This window comes from Argopecten irradians, chromosome 10, assembly GCF_041381155.1.
Source record: "Argopecten irradians isolate NY chromosome 10, Ai_NY, whole genome shotgun sequence".
NCBI lineage: Eukaryota > Metazoa > Mollusca > Bivalvia > Pectinida > Pectinidae > Argopecten > Argopecten irradians.
Window position 1 is genome coordinate 33,092,659 of NC_091143.1, and position 13,719 is coordinate 33,106,377.

General features: G+C 32.1%; 1 protein-coding gene across 8 annotated transcripts in view; it reads right to left on the bottom strand.

Annotated features, from left to right (window-relative positions):
* Positions 1 to 13,719, bottom strand: part of LOC138333692 (uncharacterized) — a 41,012-nt gene that overhangs the window by 10,023 nt on the left and 17,270 nt on the right. For 7 of the 8 annotated variants that reach the window (XM_069282235.1, XM_069282232.1, XM_069282233.1 and 4 more), the window contains one exon: positions 6,671 to 6,845. The gene's annotated coding sequence lies outside the window, so the exon portion shown is untranslated. Of the gene's footprint in view, positions 1 to 6,670; positions 6,846 to 7,351; positions 7,516 to 13,719 lie in introns of those variants that run through there. The other variant, XM_069282239.1, reaches the window with a different exon arrangement.

Here is a 13,719-nt window from a genome sequence, read left to right on the forward strand (position 1 = left end):
AACAGTATGATACCATATTTTTGTATTTTGTGTTTGTAACAGTATGATACCATACCTTTGTATATTTGTGTTTTAACAGTATGATACCATACCTTTGTATTTTGTGTTGTAACAGTATGATACCATACCTTTGTATTTTGTGTTGTAACAGTATGATACCATTACCTTTGTAAATTTGTGTTGTAACAGTATGATACCATACCTTTGTATTTTGTGTTGTAACAGTATGATACCATACCTTTGTATTTTGTGTTGTAACAGTATGATACCATACCTTTGTATTTTGTGTTGTAACAGTATGATACAATACCTTTTGTACAATTTGTATTTTGGTTGTAACAGTATGATACAATACCTTTGTATTTTGTGTTGTAAACAGTATGATACAATACCTTTGTATTTTGTGTTGTAACAGTATGATACAATACCTTTGTATTTTGTGTTGTAAAACAGTATGATACCATACCTTTGTATTTTTTGTGTTGTAACAGTATGATACCAATACATTTGTATTTTGTGTTGTAACAGTATGATACATTACCTTTGTATTTCTGTGTTGTATACAATATGATACCATACCTTTGTATTTTGTGTTGTAACAGTATGATAGCCATACCTTTGTATTTTGTGTTTGTAACAGTATGATACCATACCTTTGTATATATTGTGTGTAACAGTATGATACCATACCTTTGTATTTTGTGTTGTAACAGTATGATACCATACCTTTGTATTTTGTGTTGTAACAGTATGATACCATACCATTTTGTATATTGTGTGTTGTAACAGTATGATACCATACCTTTGTATTTTGTGTTGTAACAGTATGATACCATACCTTTGTATTTTGTGTTGTAACAGTATGATAACCATACCTTTGTATTTTGGTGTTGTAACATATGATACCTTTTGTATTAATTGTGTTGTAACAGTTGATTACATACCTTTGTATTTTGTGTTGTAACAGTATGATACCATACCTTTGTATTTTGTGTTGTAACAGTATGATACCATACCTTTGTATTTTGTGTTGTAACAGTATGATACCATAATACCTTTGTATTTTGTGTTGTAACAGTATGATACCATACCTTTGTATTTTTTGTGTTGTAACAGTATGATACCATTACCTTTGTATTTTGTGTTGTAACAGTATGATACCATACCTTTGTATTTTGTGTTGTAACAGTATGATACCATACCTTGTGTATTTTGTGTTGTAACAGTATGATACCATACCTTTGTATTTTGTGTTGTAACAGTCAATGATACCATACCTTTGTATTTTGTGTTGTAACAGTATGATACCATTACCTTTGTATTTTGTGTTGTAACAGTATGATACCATACCTTTGTATTTTGTGTTGTAACAGTACAGTATGATACCATACCTTTGTATTTTGTGTTGTAACAGTATGATACCAATACCTTTGTAATTTGTGTTGTAACAGTATGATACCATACCTTTGTATTTTGTGTTGTAACAGTATGATACCATATACCTTTGTATTTTGTGTTGTAAACAGTATGATTATACCATACCTTTGTATTTTGTGTTGTAACAGTACATGATACCATACCTTTGTATTTTGTGTTGTAAACAGTATGATACCATACCTTTGTATTTTGTGTTGTAACAGTATGATACCATACCTTTGTATTTTGTGTTGTAAACAGTATGATACCATATACCTTTGTATTTTGTGTTGTAACAGTATGATACCATACCTTTGTATTTTGTGTTGTAACAGTATGATACCATACCTTTGTATTTTTGTGTTGTAACAGTATGATACCAATACCTTTGTATTTTGTGTTGTAACAGTATGATACCATTACCTTTGTATTTTGTGTTGTAACAGTATGATACCATACCTTTGTATTTTGTGTTGTAACAGTATGATACCATACCTTTGTATTTTGTGTTGTAACAGTATGATACCATACCTTTTGTATTTTGTGTTGTAACAGTATGATACCATACCTTTGTATTTTGTGTTGTAACAGTATGATACCATACCTTTGTATTTTGTGTTGTAACAGTATGATACCATACCTTTGTATTTTGTGTTGTAACAGTATGATACCATACCTTTGTATTTTGTGTTGTAACAGTATGATACCATACCTTTGTATTTTGTGTTGTAACAGTATGATACCATACCTTTGTATTTTGTGTTGTAACAGTATGATACCATACCTTTGTATTTTGTGTTGTAACAGTATAGATACCATACCTTTGTATTTTTGTGTTGTAACAGTATGATACCATACCTTTGTATTTTGTGTTGTAACAGTATGATACAATACCTTTGTATTTTGTGTTGTAACAGTATGATACCATACCTTTGTATTTTGTGTTGTAACAGTATGATACCATACCTTTGTATTTTGTGTTGTAACAGTATGATACCATACCTTTGTATTTTGTGTTGTAACAGTATGATACCATACCTTTGTATTTTGTGTTGTAACAGTATGATACCATACCTTTGTATTTTGTGTTGTAACAGTATGATACCATACCTTTGTATTTTGTGTTGTAACAGTATGATACCATACCTTTGTATTTTGTGTTGTAACAGTATGATACCATACCTTTGTATTTTGTGTGTTGTAACAGTATGATACATTACCTTTGTATTTTGTGTTGTAACAGTATGATACCATACCTTTGTATTTTGTGTGTTGTAACAGTATGATACCATACCTTTGTATTTTGTGTTGTAACAGTATGATACCATACCTTTGTATTTTGTGTTGTAACAGTATGATACCATACCTTTGTATTTTGTGTTGTAACAGTATGATACCATACCTTTGTATTTTGTGTTGTAACAGTATGATACCATACCTTTGTATTTTGTGTTGTAACAGTATGATACCATACCTTTGTATTTTGTGTTGTAACAGTATGATACCATACCTTTGTATTTTGTGTTGTAACAGTATGATACCATACCTTTGTATTTGTGTTGTAACAGTATGTAACATACCTTTGTATTTTGTGTTGTAACAGTATGATACCATACCTTTGTATTTTGTGTTGTAACAGTATGATACCATACCTTTGTATTTTGTGTTGTAACAGTATGATACCATACCTTTGTATTTTGTGTTGTAACAGTATGATACCATACCTTTGTATTTTGTGTTGTAACAGTATGATACCATACCTTTGTATTTTGTGTTGTAACAGTATGATACCATACCTTTGTATTTTGTGTTGTAACAGTATGATACCATACCTTTGTATTTTGTGTTGTAACAGTATGATACCATACCTTTGTATTTTGTGTTGTAACAGTATGATACATACCTTTGTATTTTGTGTTGTAACAGTATGATACCATACCTTTGTATTTTGTGTTGTAACAGTATGATTACCATACCTTTGTATTTTGTGTTGTAACAGTATGATACCATACCTTTGTATTTTGTGTTGTAACAGTATGATACCATACCTTTGTATTTTGTGTTGTAACAGTATGATACCATACCTTTGTATTTTGTGTTGTAACAGTATGATACCATACCTTTGTATTTTGTGTTGTAACAGTATGATACCATACCTTTGTATTTTGTGTTGTAACAGTATGATACCATACCTTTGTATTTTGTGTTGTAACAGTATGATACCATACCTTTGTATTTTGTGTTGTAACAGTATGATACCATACCTTTGTATTTTGTGTTGTAACAGTATGATGCATTACCTTTGTATTTTGTGTTGTAACAGTATGATACCATACCTTTGTATTTTGTGTTGTAACAGTATGATACCATACCTTTGTATTTTGTGTTGTAACAGTATATACCATACCTTTGTATTTTGTGTTGTAACAGTATGATACCATACCTTTGTATTTTGTGTTGTAACAGTATGATACCATACCTTTGTATTTTGTGTTGTAACAGTATGATACCATACCTTTGTATTTTGTGTTGTAACAGTATGATACCATACCTTTGTATTTTATTTTGTGTTGTAACAGTATGATACCATACCTTTGTATTTTGTGTTGTAACAGTATGATACCATACCTTTGTATTTTGTGTTGTAACAGTATGATACCATACCTTTGTATTTTGTGTTGTAACAGTATGATACCATACCTTTGTATTTTGTGTTGTAACAGTATGATACATACCTTTGTATTTTTTTGTAAAGTATGTAAGTACATTATCTTTGTATTTTGTGTTGTAACAGTATGATACATACCTTTGTATTTTGTGTTGTAACAGTATGATACCATACCTTTGTATTTTGTGTTGTAACAGTATGATACCAACCTTTGTATTTTGTGTTGTAACAGTATGATACCATACCTTTGTATTTTGTGTTGTAACAGTATGATACCATACCTTTGTATTTTGTGTTGTAACAGTATGATACCATACCTTTGTATTTTGTGTTGTAACAGTATGATACCATACCTTTGTATTTTGTGTTGTAACAGTATGATGCATTACCTTTGTATTTTGTGTTGTAACAGTATGATACCATACCTTTGTATTTTGTGTTGTAACAGTATGATACCATACCTTTGTATTTTGTGTTGTAACAGTATGATACCATACCTTTGTATTTTGTGTTGTAACAGTATGATACAATACCTTTGTATTTTGTGTTGTGTAACAGTATGATACAATACCTTTGTATTTTGTGTTGTGTAACAGTATGATACCATACCTTTGTATTTTGTGTTGTAACAGTATGATACCATACCTTTGTATTTTGTGTTGTAACAGTATGATACCATACCTTTGTATTTTGTGTTGTAACAGTATGATACCATACCTTTGTATTTTGTGTTGTAACAGTATGATACCATACCTTTGTATTTTGTGTTGTAACAGTATGATACATTACCTTTGTATTTTGTGTTGTAACAGTATGATACCATACCTTTGTATTTTGTGTTGTAACAGTATGATACATTACCTTTGTATTTTATAATTGTGTTGTAACAGTATGATACCATACCTTTGTATTTTGTGTTGTAACAGTATGATACAATACCTTTGTATTTTGTGTTGTAACAGTATGATACCATACCTTTGTATTTTGTGTTGTAACAGTATGATACCATACCTTTGTATTTTGTGTTGTAACAGTATGATACCATATACCTTTGTATTTTGTGTTGTAACAGTATGATACCATACCTTTGTATTTTGTGTTGTAACAGTATGATACCATACCTTTGTATTTTGTGTTGTAACAGTATGATACATTACCTTTGTATTTTGTGTTGTAACAGTATGATACCATACCTTTGTATTTTGTGTTGTAACAGTATGATACCATACCTTTGTATTTTGTGTTGTAACAGTATGATACCATACCTTTGTATTTTGTGTTGTAACAGTATGATACCATACCTTTGTATTTTGTGTTGTAACAGTATGATGCATTACCTTTGTATTTTGTGTTGTAACAGTATGATACCATACCTTTGTATTTTGTGTTGTAACAGTATGATGCATTACCTTTGTATTTTGTGTTGTAACAGTATGATACCATACCTTTGTATTTTGTGTTGTAACAGTATGATACCATACCTTTGTATTTTGTGTTGTAACAGTATGATACCATACCTTTGTATTTTGTGTTGTAACAGTATGATACCATACCTTTGTATTTTGTGTTGTAACAGTATGATACCATACCTTTGTATTTTGTGTTGTAACAGTATGATACCATACCTTTGTATTTTGTGTTGTAACAGTATGATACATTACCTTTGTATTTTGTGTTGTAACAGTATGATACCATACCTTTGTATTTTGTGTTGTAACAGTATGATACATACCTTTGTATTTTGTGTTGTAACAGTATGATACCATACCTTTGTATTTTGTGTTGTAACAGTATGATACCATACCTTTGTATTTTGTGTTGTAACAGTATGATACCAATACCTTTGTATTTTGTGTTGTAACAGTATGATACCATACCTTTGTATTTTGTGTTGTAACAGTATGATACCATACCTTTGTATTTTGTGTTGTAACAGTATGATACCATACCTTTGTATTTTGTGTTGTAACAGTATGATACAATACCTTTGTATTTTGTGTTGTAACAGTATGATACCATACCTTTGTATTCTGTGTTGTAACAGTATGATACCATACCTTTGTATTTTGTGTTGTAACAGTATGATACCATACCTTTGTATTTTGTGTTGTAACAGTATGATACCATACCTTTGTATTTTGTGTTGTAACAGTATGATACCATACCTTTGTATTTTGTGTTGTAACAGTATGATACCATACCTTTGTATTTTGTGTTGTAACAGTATCAGCCTGCATGATCACCAAATTATCCCTGTAATCAATAACAGCTCCTAGAAATTGACATATTTGGGGGCCAAAAAGGCTATAAACCATGTCATATATGTTTTTTGTTAAACTTAGGCATGTCTTTTCCTGTCAGAAAGCTCACAAATACCATGTTTACGACTGTTAAATTCAGCAGCCATGTTGATCAGATGCCTCCACATCTTACCACAAGCCTGGCCCTAGATTCACCACTGGGCTGTTTTATCTCCAGGTACTCCAGTTTTCCTCCTAAACATGGCTTGACCCTTAATGACCCTGGCTGTTCATAGGATGATGAACCTGACCACAACATTTACAGCAGAAACCTGATATAACTTGCCTGTGTATTAGCTATCAGGGTGTAGACAGCGTGGAGCAGACCGACATCATGAGTCACACTTGATGCTCTCTTGCTTGTCCCTAGACCAGTGGTTGTACTTCTTGACCCTTGTTGGCCATCAAATGAACTTCAATTCTTGGGAGACTGCAGCTGTTCAGCTTCCTTTCACGGGTACCTGACAAAGACCAAATTGAAAAGATATTGATAAATATTACAAATACAGTACTGTATTCGGTAATATGTATTTATAAGAAATATCTATTTATTTTGTAGAACAATTTCAAAATTATACTTGTATTTAATAAAACCGTTTTTTTCTTTACAAAGTTTACAGAATTGAAAACACATTCAATTTTCACAAAGTTTTTATTGCCTCAGACGTCAGCCTGTCACCTAATCAAATTCTTTGGCAAGAGCTTTTCATTGGTCTGTGAACTGTTTTAGTTCAGCTAATTTTAGATTATTCAATCATAAAAATTCATAAAAATAAATGTCACTTCACTGTAGGTATTAATTTGTATGTATTTACATGATACAAGAGTTCTCAACAGGATAATGGTATCCCTTATCATACTTAAGACTTATCCCATTTCCACACTAGAAACACTTAAAAACAGACTGTAAATTTTACATTTTAACGCATGCTTCTGGGAATAAAATGAAGTAGCATTAATAATTCACCCATCTGTGTCTAGATAACAGGAAAACACATTAAAGATGAAAGCTGTCACAGTATCGAGTCCAGGTGTCTACATCTGTTCCCATCAGTCAGATATGTCAAGTTATATAACCTTGTTCAGCCTCATAGTCACCATTTAGGACTTAAATATCTGCAGTAGATCTTAAGGTTTAATGAGCCAGCTCCCGCAGTCTGGCAGTCAGCCAAGTCTACTGGTAAATATTCTATGCAGTTATAGTATAGTTGCTATCTCAAGCATACAGAGTATAAAAAGAAGATTTTGGCCTAGAGCCAATATCCCTCCACTGCTGAAAGTGTTGGCTTCAATAAGGAAAATCTATTGTAAATTACTGGTAGGAAACCTTGTTGATACACCTTCTATATGTACATTAATAAAGTTTAATTATTTCATTAAATATAAATGTATTTCTAAACCTTTGATACCTAAATTATCTAATCTTTTTGAATTGAATTACTATCCTTTGAAATACCTTTAATTTATTTGATCACTACTGAAGTTATCTCCCTTTGTCTTTAAAATTACCTCCCTTTGAATATGTAATTAAACAGATTAATATTTGATACCATACGATCTATACAATGTCCCATGAATCATTTAAAGGTAACAAAATCTCATAATGGGGTAAAGAATTCATTGCTTATAATGATAGTTTAAGATGACTACAAATGGTTTGAATTGTTATCAAATGCTATATTCTATGCCTGGAACAGTTTATAAGACTAGTTATCACATTACTAGCCAGTCAAGCCATGTCATATGGCCATGTCATATAGTAAGACACATCGCAGTGATAAATCTACGTGCGCATCCCGAGTCCTGTACTCACAGAATTTTAAAAGGACCCATGAAATTTCTGGGAATGGGTATCTATAACACTGTGGGACCCATGGTTTTCACAAAAACCATTGAAAAGGACCCACGAATAATGATCGTTGATTGAACTCTGCACATGTGTAATAACACTATTATGATGTCATATGTATTTTGATGTCATAATCTATATATGACGTCGTATGATTGTCATAGTAGAGGGAAACGTCACATCCGAGCCGGATTTCTTTTATTTTATAGAGAGATAAAATTAAAAGATTCACTTATTTTTGTATCAATAAGAATTATATGATAAACAGAATGTTACACTCGTGACTATGTAATATGAAATATCAAACTCGTTAAATAATTTGATATGCCACTAGCCTAAATGTGGCATATCAAATTATTGAACTTGTTTGATAAATTTCATAAAACATAGTCACTTAGATCTATATGACATGCCAGTTGCACTATAGTATTGAGAAATATATATGGTAATATTAAAATAGGTATTAAAACAATTTTCAAAATCTATACTCCAGATTTCACCACAAAAAAATATTTTCACAAATATTCCCTGTCGTTTATTACAATAGTAACATAAGAAAAACTATTACATCAACATCTTTATTGATTTTTACATCAATACAATTATTACATCTAATAGCATCTAGTTACATGCATGGCAAACAGCAACCATAAACAAGAAAAAATATGAAAAAAAAAGAGATCATCCAACCATTTTGAACTATTTCATCTACATTTTTAATGACTTTTCGTTTCTTTTTGTCAAGTTTTTCCAACCTAATCTTGGGCATAGGGCATAGGTTATAATATCTGTGCAATTGTCATAAACATATGTGGGAAAAATTTTTTATTGGGATCAAATTCAGTTATTTACCTGAAAATAGTTTACATTCTATTTTGAAGAATGTGTAACTACATGTAGCTGATTGCCCCTGTAACTCTGTATATATCATCATGTTTCCAACAGTGGTGTGGTATATAGATTATGGTTTACTCAAGTCTGGCAATTTCCTTCCGAAAGCCACCATAAAATTCCAATGTCAAACCAACCATATAATTGGTATGTGAATGATGTATATGTGGTTAGTATTAAACAAGAGTTTTACTTGTTTTAAAATGTTATTGCTTTCTTACAGAATAAAGTAATTATGTGTATAAAGAAATATTTCATCACAAACGACGAAAGCTTAAGGTTACAGATTCCCGAAAATCAAAGTAAAAAACATTGCTAGCACTTTCACATCAGTTGTAGTAACTGTGGTAACAAACCTTTGTAGTAACTGTGATAACAAACCTTTGTAGTAACTGTGGTAACAAACCTCTGTAGTAACTGTGATAACAAACATTTGTAGTAACTGTGGTAACAAACCTTTGTAGTAACTGTTATAACAAACCTCTGTAGTAACTGTGGTAACAAACCTTTGTAGTAACTGTGATAACAAACCTTTGTAGTAACTGTGGTAACAAACCTCTGTAGTAACTGCAGTAACAAACCTTTGTAGTAACTGTAGTAACAAACCTTTGTAGTAACTGTGATAACAAACCTTTGTAGTAACTGTGGTAACAAACCTTTGTAGTAACTGTAGTAACAAACCTTTGTAGTAACTGTGGTAACAAACCTTTGTAGTAACTGTAGTAACAAACCTTTGTAGTAGTAACTGTGGTAACAAACCTTTGTAGTAACTGTGGTAACAAACCTTTGTAGTAACTGTGGTAACAAACCTTTGTAGTAACTGTGGTAACAAACCTTTGTAGTAACTGTGGTAACAAACCTTTGTAGTAACTGTGGTAACAAACCTTTGTAGTAACTGTGGTAACAAAACCTTTGTAGTAACTGTGGTAACAAACCTTTGTAGTAACTGTGGTAACAAACCTTTGTAGTAACTGTGGTAACAAACCTTTGTAGTACTGTAATGTAGTAACTGTGGTAACAAACCTTTGTAGTAACTGTGGTAACAAACCTTTGTAGTAACTGTGGTAACAAACCTTTGTAGTAACTGTGGTAACAAACCTTTGTAGTAATGTGGTAAAAACCTTTGTGTAACTGTGGTAACAAACCTTTGTAGTAACTGTGGTAACAAACCTTTGTAGTAACTGTGGTAACAAACCTTTGTAGTAACTGTGGTAACAAACCTTTGTAGTAACTGTGGTAACAAACCTTTGTAGTAACTGTGGTAACAAACCTTTGTAGTAACTGTGGTAACAAACCCTTAGTAAGTAACCTTTGTAGTAACTGTGGTAACAAACCTTTGTAGTAACTGTGGTAACAAACCTTTGTAGTAACTGTGGTAACAAACCTCTGTAGTAACTGTGGTAACAAACCTTTGTAGTAACTGTGGTAACAAACCTTTGTAGTAACTGTGGTAACAAACCTTTGTAGTAACTGTTGTAACAAACCTTTGTAGTAACTGTGGTAACAAACCTTTATAGTAACTGTGGTAACAAACCTTTGTAGTAACTGTAGTAACAAACCTTTGTAGTAACTGTGGTAACAAACCTTTGTAGTAACTGTGGTAACAAACCTTTGTAGTAACTGTGGTAACAAACCTTTGTAGTAACTGTGGTAACAAACCTTTGTAGTAACTGTGGTAACAAACCTTTATAGTAACTGTGGTAACAAACCTTTGTAGTAACTGTGGTAACAAACCTTTGTAGTAACTGTGGTAACAAACCTTTGTAGTAACTGTGGTAACAAACCTTTGTAGTAACTGTGGTAACAAACCTTTGTAGTAACTGTGGTAACAAACCTTTGTAGTAACTGTGGTAACAAACCTTTGTAGTAACTGTGGTAACAAACCTTTGTAGTAACTGTGGTAACAAACCTTTGTAGTAACTGTGGTAACAAACCTTTGTAGTAACTGTGGTAACAAACCTTTGTAGTAACTGTGGTAACAAACCTTTGTAGTAACTGTGGTAACAAACCTTTGTAGTAACTGTGGTAACAAACCTTTGTAGTAACTGTGGTAACAAACCTTTGTAGTAACTGTGGTAACAAACCTTTGTAGTAACTGTGGTAACAAACCTTTGTAGTAACTGTGGTAACAAACCTTTGTAGTAACTGTGGTAACAAACCTTTGTAGTAACTGTGGTAACAAACCTTTGTAGTAACTGTGGTAACAAACCTTTGTAGTAACTGTGGTAACAAACCTTTGTAGTAACTGTGGTAACAAACCTTTGTAGTAACTGTGGTAACAAACCTTGTAGTAACTGTGGTAACAAACCTTTGTAGTAACCTTTGTAGTAACTGTGGTAACAAACCTTTGTAGTAACTGTTGTAACAACCTTTGTAGTAACTGTGGTAACAAACCTTTGTAGTAACTGTGGTAACAAACCTTTGTAGTAACTGTGGTAACAAACCTTTGTAGTAACTGTGGTAACAAACCTTTGTAGTAACTGTGGTAACAAACCTTTGTAGTAACTGTGGTAACAAACCTTTGTAGTAACTGTGGTAACAAACCTCTGTAGTAACTGTGGTAACAAACCTTTGTAGTAACTGTGGTAACAAACCTTTGTAGTAACCTTTGTAGTAACTGTGGTAACAAACCTTTGTAGTAACTGTGGTAACAAACCTTTGTAGTAACTGTGGTAACAAACCTTTGTAGTAACTGTGGTAACAAACCTTTGTAGTAACTGTGGTAACAAACCTTTGTAGTAACTGTGGTAACAAACCTTTGTAGTAACTGTGGTAACAAACCTTTGTAGTAACTGTGGTAACAAACCTTTGTAGTAACTGTGGTAACAAACCTTTGTAGTAACTGTGGTAACAAACCTTTGTAGTAACTGTGGTAACAAACCTTTGTAGTAACTGTGGTAACAAACCTTTTGTGTGGTAACAAACCTTGTAGTAACTGTGGTAACAAACCTTTGTAGTAACTGTGGTAACAAACCTTTGTAGTAACTGTGGTAACAAACCTTTGTAGTAACTGTAGTAACAAACCTTTGTAGTAACTGTGGTAACAAACCTTTGTTGTAACTGTGGTAACAAACCTTTGTGTTGTGGTAAATAACTGTGGTAACAAACCTTTGTTGTAACTGTGGTAACAAACCTTTGTTGTAATGTGGTAACAAACCTTTATAGTAACTGTGGTAACAAACCTTTGTAGTAACTGTGGTAACAAACCTTTGTTGTAACATGTGGTAACAAACCTTTGATGTTTGTGGTAACAAACCTTTGTAGTAACTGTTGTAACAAACCTTTGTAGTAACTGTGGTAACAAACCTTGTGTTGTGGTAACAAACCTTTGTTGTAACTGTGGTAACAAACCTCTGTAGTAACTGTGGTAACAAACCTTTGTTGTAACTGTAGTAACAAACCTTTGTAGTAACTGTGGTTACAAACCTTTGTAGTAACTGTGGTAACAAACCTTTGTAGTAACTGTGGTAACAAACCTCTGTAGCAACTGTGGTAACAAACCTCTGTAGTAACTGTGGTAACAAACGTTTTTAGTTACTGTGGTAACAAACCTTTTTAGTTACTGTGGTAACAGACCTTTGTAGTAACTTTGATAATAGGCTTTGTAGTTAATGTGTTATATATGGGTTAGTCTAGAAATAGCAGTGTCTTGGTCTATCTTATAAACATGGAAAAGTTAGTAGTTTATCATGAGTCTGACCCAGTTGACAAAGCATTTAACCTCCTGTATCTTGGCTAAATGCCAATGTGGGCTCACCATCTGGAGCCAGCTTGGCTTTGACCCAGCTCTAGATCTGTAGCCTATTGGTTTCTCTACATCCCTACATGTATATCCATTGACTTTATAGAAATGTGCAAGTGTAGCAATATACCAAAACCATAAGTAACTCAACTTAATACATCCAGCATATTACAGATCCTTAATTTCTGAAGGGTATATTTATAATTCAACATATATATCCAATTCTGTATTTGCATAATTTGGTCTAGATGTCTGTTGCTGGTGGTAGGAATTTATCATGTGTTTGTGTCACTGACAATATTAAGAGAAAACAATGTCTGACTGTAATGACACAATGACACAATATTTGGTATTTAGAGAAAACAATGTCTGAATGTAATGACACAATGACACTATATATGGTATTTAGAGAAAACAATGTGAGACTGTAATGACACAATGACACTATATATGGTATTTAGAGAAAACAATGTCTGACTGTAATGACACAATGACACTATATATGGTATTAAGAGAAAACAAAGTCTCACTGTAATGACACGATGACACTATATATGGTATTTAGAGAAAACAATGTCTGACTGTAATGACACAAAGACACTATATATGGTATTTAGAGAAAACAATGTCTGACTGTAATGACACAATGACACTATATATGGTATTTAGAGAAAACAATGTCTGACTGTAATGACACAATGACACTATATATGGTATTTAGAGAAAACAATGTGAGACTGTAATGACACAATGACACTATATATGGTATTTAGAGAAAACAATGTGAGACTGTAATGACAAAATTACACTATATATGGTATTTAGAGAAAACAATGTGAGACTGTAATAACAC